Consider the following 15,077-nt stretch of genomic DNA (forward strand, 5'->3'; position numbering starts at 1 on the left):
TAGGGCAGGAAAGACAAAGTGCGGGTAGGGCTGTGGTGGGGAAGAGTATGGATATGGGGAGGAGAGGGGCTGGGGATGGCCTCGGCCTGGCGGACTGGGGAGCAGCTTCTGAGAGTCTTCAGGCCCTTTATGCTTGTTTTTGTTTGTATTTTTGAGCTTCTCTTCTAGGTTTGGGAACTCCCAAAAGGGATAGGCTCTGCAGGTATCAAGTCAACAAGCAGTTGACTGTTACATGAGGATCGACTATATGAAAAGCCCAAATCGTCTTTGAAGAGCCTTTTTATTTTTTTTTTAAGATTTTATTTATTTGAGAGAGAGCGTGCACATGAGCAGGGGGAGGGGCAGAAGCAGAAGTAGAGGGAGAAGCAGGCTCCCCAGTGAGCAGGGACCCTGCGATCATGACCTGAGCCAAAGGCAGAGGCTTAACCCACTGAGCCACCCAGGCACCTCCGAAGAACATTTTTAATGGTGGCAAAATACACGTACCATAAAATTTTACCGTCTTCACTATGGTTGTGTACATATCAGTGGTATTAAGTATGGTCACAGCATTCCACAACGGATCTCCAGAACCTGTCCGTGCTCCTAAACAGCTCCCCACCTCCCCCCACTCTCCGGCCGCTGGCAGTCAGCACTCTGCCTCCTGTCTCTATGAGTTTGACCTCACGCAAGTGGAATCATCACAGTATCTGTCTTCTTGTTGAGGAGCGTGCATCTTTCAGTCCTACTATGTGTCCGTGACTGTGTGTGACTATGAACTATGGGAGGAAGGGAAATTTAAAACTGGGGTTGTTGCCACCAAAAGCAATATTGTCAGCAAATTCGACAAGAAGCCCGCCCTGGCGACAGCCCCTTTGCACCCCTGGTCCCATGGCAGAGACACCCGCATCCCAGCTTTTATTTCTGTCCTGACTTTCCTGCTTCTCCCCCCCCCACCCCATTCAAAGCTGCCTGGACCAACTATCACACTGGACTCTGGAACAAACTAATCCACACAAAGCTGCCAACAGCTGACAGTATAATAAGTCACATTGTGTCTCAACATAAAGGACTCAATCTCTAAAAGTAGAATTTCGGACCACAGCCTGCTATAGAGTGTTCGTGCCCTCCCCCCATTCATCTGTTGAAACCTACTCCCCACTGTAATGGTATTTGGAGGTGGGGCCTCAGGGAGGTAATTAGGTTAGAGGGGTGGAGCCCTCTGGACGGGGATTAGTGCCCTTATAGAAGAGCCAGTAGGGCCGCCCTGCCCCCTCACCAGGTAAGGACACACCCAGAGTCTGTGAGTCGGGATGCGACTATCATCACACACCCAGACTACCCAGCTTCCAGACTGTGGGGGATAAATGTCTGGTGCTTAGAAGCCAGTCTGGGGGGCTCTGTGACAGCAGCCAGAACTGACTCAGACCCAGCTGTGGTTTGGTAGAGGAGACCCTATCCCCAGCAGCCCTTTAGATGTCTGCGCAAAGCGACAGGGCCCATCTCTGTCACCTGAACTCTGTGGCGCTCAGATCTGAAACGCTTTGCCTTGTGGATGCATCCTAGGAAGAATGCATCTACTAAAGCCGAGCTCCATCAGCAGAGCACTTTCCAGAACCCCCCTGTGCCGGAGCCGAGCTGCCACCCGCAGCCTCCGCTGCCCAGGTGAACCTTCTAGAAGAACCAGGGTTCAGACTGGGTTGGGAAGCCATCGCTGACACCAGTGTCGAGACCTCGGAAGGCCAGCTCTCCAGGGCGGGCCGCTGATACAGGACGTGCTGTCTTGCCTGAGCCAGGAATGGGAGGCATGTGATTTATGGAGCGAGGACGCAGCAAGAATGGGTCTCAGAGCTGTGACCCGAGGCACGAGGGCCCTGGAGTGTTTGCATATGGCGGTCCCAGCAGTCACGCAATCCTCGGAAGCAAGGGGGCTGGCCTTTGCAAGTCTCCCCAGAGGGCGGGTTGGCAATGAGGGCCCTGGCCCGGTGAAAGGATCCGGCCGGTTCTTCCAGAGGAACATGAACACCTGCATGACTCATGTATGCAAACCACCCACACGCTAGAAATCTGAAGTGGTTGCCCCTAGAAACAGTAATAAACCATGGTCCAATTATGGAGCGATTTCCCTGGCTACGAGAGAGCCGTGCTGGAGAACTTCTTGGTGGGAGAACCCAGGCTGAAGCTGAAGGTGCTGATGGTTTCCATAAAGGGAACCTAGCCATTACCTGCTACAAGGTAAAACACGGACACAGCACTTTCTCGAAGAGAGAGGAGAAAAGAACTCGGTACATAAGTTTACTGCCCATGAAACCCAATCTCATAAAATTCCCTCTGATACGAATCGGCACCAGGCAGGCATTTAAATATTTAGCATCTTCTTCTGAGATGTAATTAGCACTCTGCTCTGCCCATCTGTGTTTGCCGTCCCCTCCGGAGGGAACAGGATGCCATTTCACTGATTTGGCGGATTTATCCACCTGGCTTTTGAGCAATTGGTCATTTTTCCATCTGATGGTGAATGCCTCCCCACTCTGCCCCACGCTCAGCCTACAGGCAGGTCCCCCCACCTCAGTGCTCCCAAATCCAAGAGGAAAGCTCAAAGAGAACTCGAGAGAAGCACTGGTTTTCCTGTCACCTGCCTGCCCTCTGATCCTTCTGGAACATGCAATGGGCAATCCACTGTGACGTGAGTGGGAGCAGCTCGGAAGCCCAGAAATGGCACATGCCTCAATGACATATCCTGAGGGATAACATCTGCTTGTTGACCAAGTGGGTGGGCCCTGGGGAGGTGTGGACAGGCTGGGCGGGGAGCAAAGACCTTGGTGCAGGGGACGCAGCTGGCTGGCAGGAAGGCACTGCCATCCGACAGAGCTTGACTCTGACCTTCTAACCCAACGAATCATCTCATCTGGACTTCCCCTTGGTTTCTGGCAGGATTTGTTATCATCAAGGTAACACTGATTTCAAGGAAGTACCTTCTTTGTTTCTTTATGGCTGAATACCACGTCAAATGATCGTTTGCCCCACCCAGAAATTCCCGAGTGCCCAGACTATGCCCTTCAGGGTGGGGTGTGCCCTCCTTCAGCCCCAGATGGATGTGCCTTCGTCCCAAGGAGTCAGTCTTTCTGGGTGAGTTTCCAGCGCTGGGGTTCAGTCAAGAAGAGTCGAGATCCCCTAATCACATGGAAGAAATGAGCCTTCTCTTCTGCCGAAGCGCATTGTCCACTCCATGCCGGGGTCCCAGGAGCACAGCTTCACCCTCTGGAATAGAAAGCAAGCCATCAAGTGTAGGGACGGGCAGGGATGTGGACGGCATCCCACGCAAGGGGTTCCATGCTTGTTTTGGCTTAGCCGACTTCGAACAGAAGGAGAACCTCAACATGGGGCAGCTCAGGCTAGTGCAGATGGGAGACCTGACTCCCAACTCCTTCGACTACCTCCCTTCCACCCACGGGACCTGAAGGAGCCCCACGGAACCTGCTGGAATCCCTGGAAACTTTTGGAAACCACCAATCCAGTGTGACTCCATCTTCTGCATGTGAACATAAATAAATAAACAAACAAACCCAAGTGTAAACAGGATAACAAGTCAGGCAGCAGATCCATGGGGGGAAGCTGGGCCTGAGACCCTCCCCAGTCCTCAGGTAGATGGCCTGTCCCGCTGGGACACATCCCTTCCTAGGTCAACCCCTCTCCCTGGTCTCTGCTCCACACTAAATGCCAGACAGGGTTTTTATTGTTCCCAGACTCAGGTCCCTGCCCCTTCATCCCCACAAACCCACGGACCCCATGAGCCCCTCTGGCCCCAGCCTCGTCCGTGTGTGTCCTGGGAGGGAGGCACCCAGGCTGGGGCAGCGACTGTTTGCCTTGCTGAGGCAGAGGACTAGCATGGCTTCTTTTGTTTGATGTTGCTAAGTTATCAGAAAAAAATAAGCCCACAGCTCCACAATGAGGTTTTCGGTCTCCCGGGGCCATGGGGGCTGGAGCGGAGGCTGAGGCTGGGTGACGGGACCGTGGGGCAGAAGACAGCCGCCGTGTGACCAGAAGACAGAAAAATGGCACGGAAATGACATTAACTTTCCAGGAGCTTCCAACTCCACCGCCTCCGCTAAAGGGCATGTCTTACGTCTGGAAATGACACAGGTCTCACACCTCGGGCCCCTCCTTTTCTCTGCCTCGTGCGCCATCTTCTTTCTGTGTTCTTACTTTCCGCCTCTGTCCTCTGTCCCTTGTTTCCCCTTTTCGTTTCTTTCACTCCCTCGTTCTGTGTGTCTGTCCCCACATGTGGCTCTTCCTCTGTCTTTCTCTGTTGGTTCTCTTTTCCTGCTGGCTCCCGTCCCTCCGTATCTGCTTTTCCTTTGGTTGCATGCGTGAACACACGCACACGTACACACGTGCGCATGGACACACAGAGGCATGCACATAATTCACACTCCCAGACACGCGCGCACACACACGCGCGCGCGCACACACACACACATACACTCTCTCTCTCTCTCCTCACCCCTTCCTCCCTCACTGAGTCAAGTAAACTTGGAGGAAGACCACCCCCATTCCTCTTTGTACTCAAAGAGCAATTAGTAACCACAGGGGTGACTCAGTTCATCACAAAGGTCCACAGCAGGTGAGGACCAATGAGTTGGGAGGCCTTGTAGACAGAGCTGGTTCCAGCCACATCGCCCCCTGGAAAGGAGCCTGTCCCGGTCATCTCAGCAGGTAGTGACCTTGGTGGCCCCCCGTCAGACTGCTAAGAAATGGAACATCTCGTGTGCCTTCCGAAGATGCTTGTGGTTGGAGTCTGGAGGCCTGAGTTGGTTTAGGTTTCCTGGGACTGAGTTTGGGAAGGAAGTTTTGTTTTGGGAAGGGACCATAGTCACGCTGGTTGGTTTGATTGGTGGCTCTAGTCTTGTTTAAAGCCCCCCCTCCCCGCCCGGGAGACACGCCAAGGCTGCTGTCAAAGTCAAAAGCAAGATGGTAGATTCATCAGGTCAAGGAACAGAGAGAGATGAAGGCGTTTGAGTTTCCCTTGTGGCTCAGCTACAGATGAGCCGTGGGACGTGACAGCCAGGTAACTCCCCGTGGCCTGTGTCACCTGGTCTCCCAGGCCAGCAGCCCAGCCACGGTGACACTACTAGCTAAGAAGCTGGTGCAGAAAATTCTTTATCAGGGCTGAAAGGCAACGAACAGAGAACTGCAAAATATTTTTATTTCTTTTTAATGTATTCAAGGCGAACACGCGATTTAGAATTCCCTTTTGCACAGTAGTTTGGGGTTCATTGTTTTGAAGGCAAGTAGCCTTACAGCTATAGGCGCCAGGTACCTGAGCAGAAAATCAGGAAAGGTGATTTGACCAAAATAAGGAAAGCAGGAGAGAATATTTAAAATTGGGATCATTCCAGAAAATCTGCCACATACGGTAGTTCTCCAGTACTTAGTCAGCCACAACAGTGATGCTGTAATATTGGGTAATAACTAATGTTCAAAATAGGAAATCCCCCCACGCATAGCAAAAATGTGAAATAAAGTTCAATGTATTCTGCTTAAATAGTAAGGAATATATATATATATATATATATATATATATATCCGTGTATATGAAGAAGTATGTATGTGTCTGTATATATATATTTGTATAATTTATAAAGGATTTAATCTTCCTAAAGGTTAAAATATTAAACTTGAATGTTTAACTTAAAATGTTAAATTTCACACTTCCTAAAAGTTGTAAATGTTCATCTCATAAAATGTTAAAAATAAAAAATATTGGGGCGCCTGGGTGGCTCAGTTGGTTAAGCATCTGCCTTCAGCTCAGGTCATGGTCCCAGGGTCCTGGGATGGAGCCCCATATCTGGCTCCCTGCTCAGCAGGGAGTCTGCTTCTCCCTCTTCCCCTCCCTCCACCCCGACTTGTGCTCTCTCTCAAATAAACAAATAAAATCTTTTTTTAAAATGAATTAAAAAATGTCTGGGTCTTACATGAAGAAATCCTGAGCTATTTGGAGAAACTAAGGTATAACTTGACATATTCTGCAGGAGTCCCAGGTAGCTGACATTTCCCCATACGTGATTTATAAGCAATTCTCAAGTGCCTAGTTGTTATAAAGAATTGATTGTCTGGGGTGCCTGGGTAGCTCAGTGGGTTAAAGTCTCTGCCTTCGGCTCAGGTCATGATCCCAGGATCCTGGGATCAAGCCCCGCATCGGGTCTTTGCTCACCAGGGAGCCTGCTTCCCTTCCTCTCTCTCTGCCTGCCTCTCTGCCTACTTGTGATCTCTGTCAAATAAATAAATAAAATCTTTAAAAAAAAAAAAAGAAAGTAAGAAAGAAAGAAAGAAAGAAAGAAAGAAAGCAAAACAGATAATGAGACTCTATCTCACAGGTGTACTATGAGGATTAAAAAATATTAAAAAAAAAAAGAATTGATTGTCTTTGTATCATTTGAGGGCTTGCCGGTGTGGATTGGGGCAGTGTATTGGTTATCAAATGTCACTATAACAAACTACAATGAACTTAGTCACTGAAAACAACATATACATTATCTTATAGGTCAGAAGCCTAAGACGGGTCATGCAGAACTAAATTCAAGGTGTTGGCAAGACTGTTCCTTTCTGTAGACACTAAGAGAGAAACTAATCCCTTGCCTTTTTTTTTTAGCGTCTAGGAGCCGCCCACATTCCGTGGCTCATGGCCCCCTTCCCCCATCTTCAAAACCAGTAATGGCAGCCTGAGTCCTTCCCACATGGCATCCATCTGACCCCTTCCTTCCACAGTCACATCTCCTCCTCGCAACCAGGAAATCTCTCTTTGTAAGGAGTTATGTGATCAGATTGGACTCACCTGGATAATTTAGAAAAATCTACCCGTCTCCCCAGTCCTTAATCACATTTGAAAGTCCCTTTTGCCTAGTAAGGTGACAGATTCCAGGGGTTCAGAGGCAGATATCATTGGGGCGGGGGGAGGTAGAGGCCAGCATTCTAGACTTGGAATTAACAGAGGTCTGTTCAAGTATAAGGAAAGTCACCAAACTGGTGCATACCAGAGTAAGGCACAGAATTGCTCTGAACTCATGCTTTCTCTTCTGGTCAAATAAGAAAAATGGGAGGGCTTCTCTACTTGATTGACTGTATCAGAGGGAATCTGGGACTGTCACACTCCTAAAGCATTATATGAAATCCTGGAATGAGGCTGTTTGCAGTGTCTGGCGGGAAATAGGGCACAGAGAGATCTCCGTGCGTGTCGGAGCACGTTATAAACAATCGGCTTCTGATAACACAGCCACCAGATCAATACGCTGGGTTGGACATCTTCCAGCTAAGTTGTAGTGTGAATTGGTCTGCATCTCAGGAGACTTGGGCTTTACTGCAGTAAGAACCAAGATGATGCGAACCCTTGAATCCCTGGAGAGACGCTCTATGCTGCTTCGTTAAAGTATCCCGCATGTGCACAACACGGACGCATGGCAAGACGAAATAAAGCCTGCAACGCCAGGGAGGACATGCTAAAAGGCTCGTGCCATGGTCCTTCCAGGCTGTGACAGTTTCAGGGACAGCTCAGATAAACTGAGAAGGCCAAGGATATCCCCTAAATTGGCCCCATTTTCCTCTAATAGTCTGTGATGGTTCTGCCTTGCTTTCTTAAATCTCAGTTTTATAAAAATCTAATGCAGGCGTAGAGAACTTTCAGAATAAAGCAAGGACGCACAGTAGATATGGTGCTTTTTCCTTAAATAATACAGAAAGAGGGGCACCTGGGTGGCTTAGTCAATTAAGCATCGGCTTTCAGCTCAGCTCATGATCCCAGGGTCCTGGGATGGAGCCCTGCATAGGGCTCCTGCTCGATGGGAAGCCTGCTTCTCCCTTTCCCTCCAGCTCTGCCTACTTGTGCTCGCTCTCTCTGTCAAATAAAATCTTTAAAAAAAAAAAAAGACATAGAAGTTTGTGAAATGCCTTTTGTCTTTATTCCCACTTGGGATCATGATGAACTTGCTGTCTGCCTTGCAGAGACGACGAGGCTATGGTCAGACCCCTGTTGATGAACTCAGTGTTGGCAAATGTGATGATATCAGTTGTCCAGCTGTTTCTACAGTGACTACATTAGGCTTATCATGTGCTTGTCCCCCATGTTGGAATGGGATTTTCAACATGGAGATATTGTGGGGTTCAGGTTTCTGGTTTTGGGCACATTCGAACTGATGTAATGATATAAAAGTAAAGACTCGGGCGAAGAGCTTGCGGGGGGAAGGTGAGTGGGAGCAGAAGTGTGGGCGACGATGGGAATAGGAAGTACCTTACAGAGAACGGAGAGATGATAGGGATGGTTGACAGCAGGAGAAAGAGCGATCTGCGTATACATTCGCGATTGCACAGATAACAGGTGGGGGACCCGAGGGGGGTGTATTTGGCTGGGAGGGAGGGGGACGGCAGTGGAAGCAGGGATGGTGTGGGTAGTGGGTGGGGCTAGGGTACTGGAGCGAATCCACATCGCTCAAGGCAGGAAGGCAACAGACAATGTCAGAAGTTGATAAAATGAGAAACAGCAGCGTCAGCGAGTTCGCTAAAGACAGGGAAATAACCACCAGAAACAAACAGAAGTGAGCAAATGCAATTAGCTGGGGGTTGGGGGGGGTGGTTGCAAGAGGTTGAACAGAGGCCACGTGTCCTTCAGCCTAAAAGCCCTTCTACTGCGAGCAGTTCGCGAAAAGCCATGTGCTATCTGCAGGGAACGGATGTTAAGCAAATGCAAATACTGAAAAGTCTCCCTGTTATTTCTACAATAGTCTACTCTTTCAGAGGGATTTAATTCTTTTTAAGAAAAATGTGCCGCAATTTTAAATATTAGCCAGCATGGTCAGGTATAGGTCTGAATGATAGAGTGCACGTACACAGATCTTAATGACGACTATGACCTTTTTCATGCGTTGGCCAACATTTCATTATGAAAATTTTCTCACACACAAAGAAGTATAAGAAATGTTACAGTCACCACCCCCCGCATATACCCATGACCTAGATTGTACAGTTCACATTTCATTAGGCTCTTTTTATTAACTACCTGTCCATTTAGCCGTTCGTCCATCTGTCACTTCACCGTAGCTCTTGGAGGCAGGTATGACATTGATTTTTTTTTTATTGGTAAAAAACACAAAGCACAACATTTTTTGTCTTAATTTTTAAGTGGACAGTTCAGTAGCGTTAAATATATTCGCACTGTTACGCACTAGATCTCCAGAACGTTTTCCCACTTCAAAACTGAAACTAAACCTATTGAACGAGCTCCCTCACTCCTCTCCCCACTGCACTGGTAACCGCCCCTCTACTTTCTGTCTCTGGGATTTTGACTACTCTGGATGCATCACGTAAGTAATTCATCCGGTATTTATCTCTGTGTGACTGGCTTATTTCTACACTGTTAACGTAATGTCCTCAAGGTTCATCCCTGTTGTAGCACGTGACAGGATTTCTTTCCCTTTTAAGGTTCAGTAAGATTCTACCCTATGTATACTCCATATTTTGCTTCTCCTCTCATCCATTGAGGAATGGGTTCCTTCTGCCTCATGGCTACTGCGATGAACATGGGTGTGCAAATATCAATTTGAGACCCTGGTTTCAATTCTTTTGTATCTCTTCCCAGAAATAGAATCGCTGGGTCATACGGTGGTTCTGGTTTTAATTTTTTGAGGAACCTCCATGCTATTTCCCACAGGACACGCTCCATGTTACAATCCTGCCAGGGGTTTCCATAAGCCACATCCTCTCAGACCCTTGTTATCTGCTGGGTTTTTGATAGGAGGCCTCCTAACGGAGGTGAAGTGGTTATTACGTTGATTGGTTTTAAATTAATCATGACCTACATTAAATGAGAAAACAGGATTCCCAGGAAAAACTGCAAAGCTAATGACTAGACAGAGCTGCACTATTCTAAAGAAAAAAGTTTTCCTTTGCAGTAGATGGTAAGTCAGGAAGCTCTTGGGGCCGATCCAGGGATGGAATTTCTCTCTGCGGTAAATTTCATGCTTGTTTCCTTGTGTGAAGCCAGTGTCAGGGCACAAGTCAGTCTAAAAGGCTACAGGCTTGTCACCATTGCCAGGGCTAAGAGAACAGTAAATTCTTCCCATGTATTGACAGTCAGATTATGGCCCTAAGTAAACCAAACCTCACTTGTTTCATATCCTGAATTTTCCGACTGATTCTGAACCACAGGGCTCCTGGCAGTGTTTATACCACATTAAGACTTCACTCTCTGGCGAAAACTTCTTTCAGATTAAGATACTGGTTTTTGAGCCAAAGGTACTTTTTTGGGCTTCTGGAACATTTGATTTAATTTTCCTGAAATTGGAATGTTTGGGTGGATGGACAAGTGTTCTCCTTCTGATTCCATTCATGCAGGTAGCCTGGAGATCACCTTTTTAATTCACTCATGACAACTCAGGGAGAGGAGGGCACTCTGGCCTCATCCTATTATCACCCTGGAGTTGCATTATGGTGGACTGATCTAGGACTAAACCTGACCTTGGGGTATTTGTGAAGCTGGTAAGGAGATTAGCAAACAGAACCCTTAAGAATAATTAATCCATTTCTACACAGTTGCGTGGCTGTTGCTCTACAAAGACAAGTCTAAAAATGGATTTCTTGGTCATTTTAGCTCTGGGCTGACATGTGTGGCCAATTGAAAGGCTGAAGATGAAGAAGTACGTGGGAAAGCAGGTGATTACCACTCCTCAAATACCGTGTGACACCTTGGTCAACCCCGGCATGGCAGCGGCCGGGTAATCCCACCATAATTCGTTGATCTGGACTCATCCTGTCTCTATATCATGTTTACTTGGCAGGTCATTTCAGTCATTTAATTAGCAACTTCAAGATTTTGCTCCCCACCTAAATGGACCCTTTGGAATACCAGCTGCACTGGGAGGCTTGTTCAAGAAGCAAGGTATTCGCTCTCCTCTTCGGTCAATAAATAAACTAATTAAGTGGCCAGCCAATAGCCAATAGAGCATGAGAGCCAGCCAACAGAGCATTTACTGTGTAGTCCAAGTCCTCGCAAAGCGTGTTAGCAGCAAGGTCTTACTGCATTTTCACTGTTCTCTGACACAGGCACTTATTCCCACATAGACAAGCAAAGGGAGCTTAGAAAGGCTAAGTGGCTTGAACCGAGAAGAGCTAGGATTTGAATCGGGTCTGTCCAGGCCTGGAGCACACCTTCCACCTGCCTCCTGGATTACCGTTCTTTGCCCTCCTGGGTTCTTAGAGCTATCCCACCCCAGTGAGCTAGTTCATGGCTGTCTCCCAGGTTACCAAGAGTCCCCAGCTGGACAGGGACTTCTTCAAAAAGGGAATGTGTCTCCTCTTCTTCCCCTGAACCCTACAGCCTAGTTCTGGGCACGTAGTAACTACTGGATGAGTGTTTGGTGATGGATCGGTGTGTCTCCATATAATTCCTGCAATTGGTGGGCAATTTGGGTCCAATGATGTCTCTGCCCAACAATTAAGAGTGGCCTCAGATGAGTAGCTTAGCCTCCCTGGGCCTCTTTTCCTCTTCCAAAATTTGAGGATGTTTTAGCCATACGATCTCTTGGGAGATTTCCTGCAATGAAATGCTACTTTTGTAAACAGAGCTTGTAACAAGGCAGTGATGTGATTTGGGGCCCCAAACTAGAGATGAAAACAGAGTCCTTACGTACCCCAGCCTCTGGAAAGAGCCATCAGGTAAGAGACCAGGGAACCCGTGCGGCACTTACTAAGAAATGGCAAACCCTTCCTCCCTCCCCACATGCGGGCCACAAAGGGCAGGGGAAGCACAGTACCACGTGGTCTCTGGTCTTTGGTCTCTGGGAAGGCCCAGTGTCTGTCTGGGAACAGCGATTCTCTTCTGTCCTCATCAGGGAGGAGAGAAGTGCTTCTCTCTGCTGTGGCCCGACCTAAGCCAGCTTGATGGTTCCCAATTACTGAGTTGGTTTTTCAGGTAGTGTTGGTAGCTTCTAATGGTTTGAGAGAGGAGAGGGTGAACAGTCTCTCACTCCACAATCTAGAAGTCCTAATCAAATTCTGACACACATACTAACTTTAATAAGCAAGCAGGCATAACTAAGCAAAATACAACAGTCATCCAACCTGCCTCTAAGCTTGATAACATCCCTGCATTCTGTCCTCGGATTCCCTTGAGGCAAACGCAAGAGTATTCTGCGGGCTGGCGAGTTTCAGCCGAGGGTCTAGTTATCATCAAGATTCCCGTGTGAAGGGCCTGAACAGTTAGGCGGATCTGAGGCTCAAAACGGCAATCCAGAAGGCAAAGGCTGTCAAACTTTCTCGGTTCTTGTACCCTATTTGTGCAAGGGCAAAGGTACCTATCTGCCATTTCTAGCCCAACTGATTCACGTATCTTGAACGTCACGCATTTCACCAATATAAGAATGAGTTCTGAAAATCCCTAAGCTAATTAATACACCTTTGAATGTTGATCTGAGATAAAGTGTTTCCATCCGTCCAAGTCCTAGCAGAAGACAGACAGCACACGCAGATGAGGTGACGGAAGAACGCTTAAGGAGGCACTGTCACAGGGGGAGCCTGGGTGGCTCAGTGGGTTGAGCCTCTGCCTTCGGCTCAGGTCATGATCAGGGTCTTGGGATCGAGCCCCACGTCGGGCTCTCTGCTCAGCAGGAGCCTGCTTTCCCCTCTCTCTCTGCTTGCCCACCTCTCTGCCTTGCGATCTCTCTCTCTGTCAAGTGAATAGAAATCTGTATTTAAAAAAAAAAGAAGGCACTGTCACAAAGGTGGGGTCGGGGTAAAAAGAAACAACGAACGGAAGCAGAAGCTCCCCAGGGTAAGCAGTGGTGAGAGGCTTTGCCATCCTTGTCCAAATCTTGAGGGAACAGAAGAAGAGTTTCTCAGAACCCGGAGGGTACTGTCGCTGATCAGCAGCAGCTGGAGCCTTAGGTGGACAAAAGGGGCTGCTGCCGACTTGTAGCCCCAAAGGGCTTGCTTGGGCTGTGGGTGGGGAAGGAGGATAACCCCCCAGCCTCTCCATCCTTCCAGCTTGCAGTCTCCTGCTCTGCCTTCCACCAGCTGATTCTTACAGGGAGTCAGAGGCAGGGAGGCTGGGTTAGTGCCTTTTACCAAGATCAGCTCTTAGGGCCCCCACTAGGCAGCGTGGAGGACGGAGAATGTATTTGGAGGTCATCTAGCGCAACAGTTGAAGGCTGTAGACTTCTCAAATGCAAACTCACCATGGTGAGAGTGTGGCTTCCTGGTTAGTGTACTTCAAGTGTTGACTAGCTAGCTTCCCAGCGTTTAACCCCAGAACCCATGCATGTATCATACCACATATGGTAAAGTGTTTGAAAGTAAATTACAGATAATAGAACACCTTCCCTGAAGTTAGCCAAGTCACTTTTGAAAATTGGGGGTACCTGCAAAGTGCAGACACTGGCATGTCATTCCCCAGTCAGCTATCTGCCCGGGCAGCTGCCCTGGTGACCTGCACTGGAACAGCCTACCTCCCAGAATCCTCGAACAGAATCCTGGAACACCTTGGAAGGGTGCAGTTGGAAGTGTCAACTCAGAGGAAACCCTCAGAAAAAATGGGGTGCATCCTTGAGGTCGTGGTATGTTTATTAGGTCAGAGTCCTGCGTCTCCAGTGGGACAGATACATGAGTTTAGAAACCGAGGCGTAGAAGCTGCAGTGAGGGGCTCCGCTTGCCATCACTCCCGGTGACCCACTGAGAATCTTGAGCTTCCTATCCCATGACTCTGGATTCTGCCTGCTTGAAGGTCCTGCTCTCCCAAGGGGACCCATTCTTGGCAGGGGACACATCAAGCATTCCTCTGAACTGTAATTTGTGGCTGCCATCAGTGTGCTTTGAATTCGTGCCCAAGGATCAGCAGGAGAAGAGAGAAGTCATTATACTGGCAGAGGTACTGACCTTGATGATCCAGAGAAGAGATGCTTTTATGTAATGGGGAGGAGAGGAATATGTGTGAATCCAAGCAGTGAAGTTGGGCACCACCTGGCGCTCCCTTGCTTCTCCATGTAAGGAGACATGGGCACCAACCCAAGCCGGAGAAGTGTTTGTGATCAAGGGTTCAGAGAGTCCCAGGAATGATCGTTTTGGTCATAACACTAAGTAAGCCACCAAGACCTGCCAAGGTGACAGCAGAAAATGAGAGTCAAGCAGAATGGAGAGAGGAGAAGGGAAAGGATGGGTACCAGTTGTGAGTCCAAGATCAAGTGCACTGAGGCCGCCGTCAGAATGTGTCAGTAGACCTCCAACTGCAGGGAGTGAAATCAACCTAAAGGACCCAGCTGTCACCCCTGAAACCCACTGCCAGCCTTTCACAGAGGCCAGTGAATGACATGCAAGGATTCTAAGTTGGCCCCCTTTCTGGGAGACATGAGCCTCCTCTCTCAGCTGATTTTGGCAGCCCCAACCCCAACAGCCTTGTGAACTTGCTTTGGCCTGCACCGCAGTCTAGAATACTTCCGCTCCAATCAGACCTGCCCCGTGGTCTTGTCCAGCTCTCCCCGACATGGGTGTTCTCTCTGATAAAATCTGATAAAATCCTCGCCTACTGAATCCTGTATTGGAGCCAACTTCTTAGAGGACCAGACCAACACAGTGACCACAAAGCCTTAGGTAAAGGCCTTCTCACCTCCAGGTCTCCCTGTCCCCTACTGTGAAATAAGGGTGCCCTCTATAGTTCCATTTTGCCCCTCCTTTAGCTGGTCCAAAGGCTGGCCCAGACTGACATTACAGCTGGGGCTGGGCACTGTCATTGGGGCGAGTCAATACTCCCAAGCCTCATTCTGAAGATTCCAGACCCCCATCTAGAGCAGAGTAAGACCCTCTCATCTTGTTACGGGATCCCTGCAGAGACAGCAGCCAGGCTCGTTCCTACACTACCTGCTTCGGTCTTTTGCGCGCAAGCACTCACGGTGCTGTTAGACCACAAGTTAGCCCACAGCCATCATGGGTCATGGTGCACTTCCACACAGCTCTAAGTAAAGCCTACAGGCGCCAGCCCTGGAGACACTTCCTCCCTTAAAGACGCACATTCCAACTCCAGGTCTTATGTCCTCCTGGCCCCCAAGATAAAGAATCAAAAT

General features: G+C 48.7%; 1 long non-coding RNA gene across 3 annotated transcripts in view; it reads right to left on the reverse strand.

Moving 5' to 3' along the window:
* Positions 1-367: 367 nt before the first annotated feature.
* Positions 368-15,077, reverse strand: part of LOC123955525 — an 84,831-nt gene continuing 70,121 nt past the window's right edge. For all 3 annotated transcript variants that reach the window (XR_006821298.1, XR_006821297.1, XR_006821296.1), the window contains one exon: positions 368-3,240. This is a non-coding gene — a long non-coding RNA (uncharacterized LOC123955525). The remainder of the gene's footprint in view (positions 3,241-15,077) is intronic.

The sequence above is a fragment of the Meles meles genome, chromosome 13, assembly GCF_922984935.1.
Source record: "Meles meles chromosome 13, mMelMel3.1 paternal haplotype, whole genome shotgun sequence".
NCBI classification, from domain to species: domain Eukaryota; kingdom Metazoa; phylum Chordata; class Mammalia; order Carnivora; family Mustelidae; genus Meles; species Meles meles.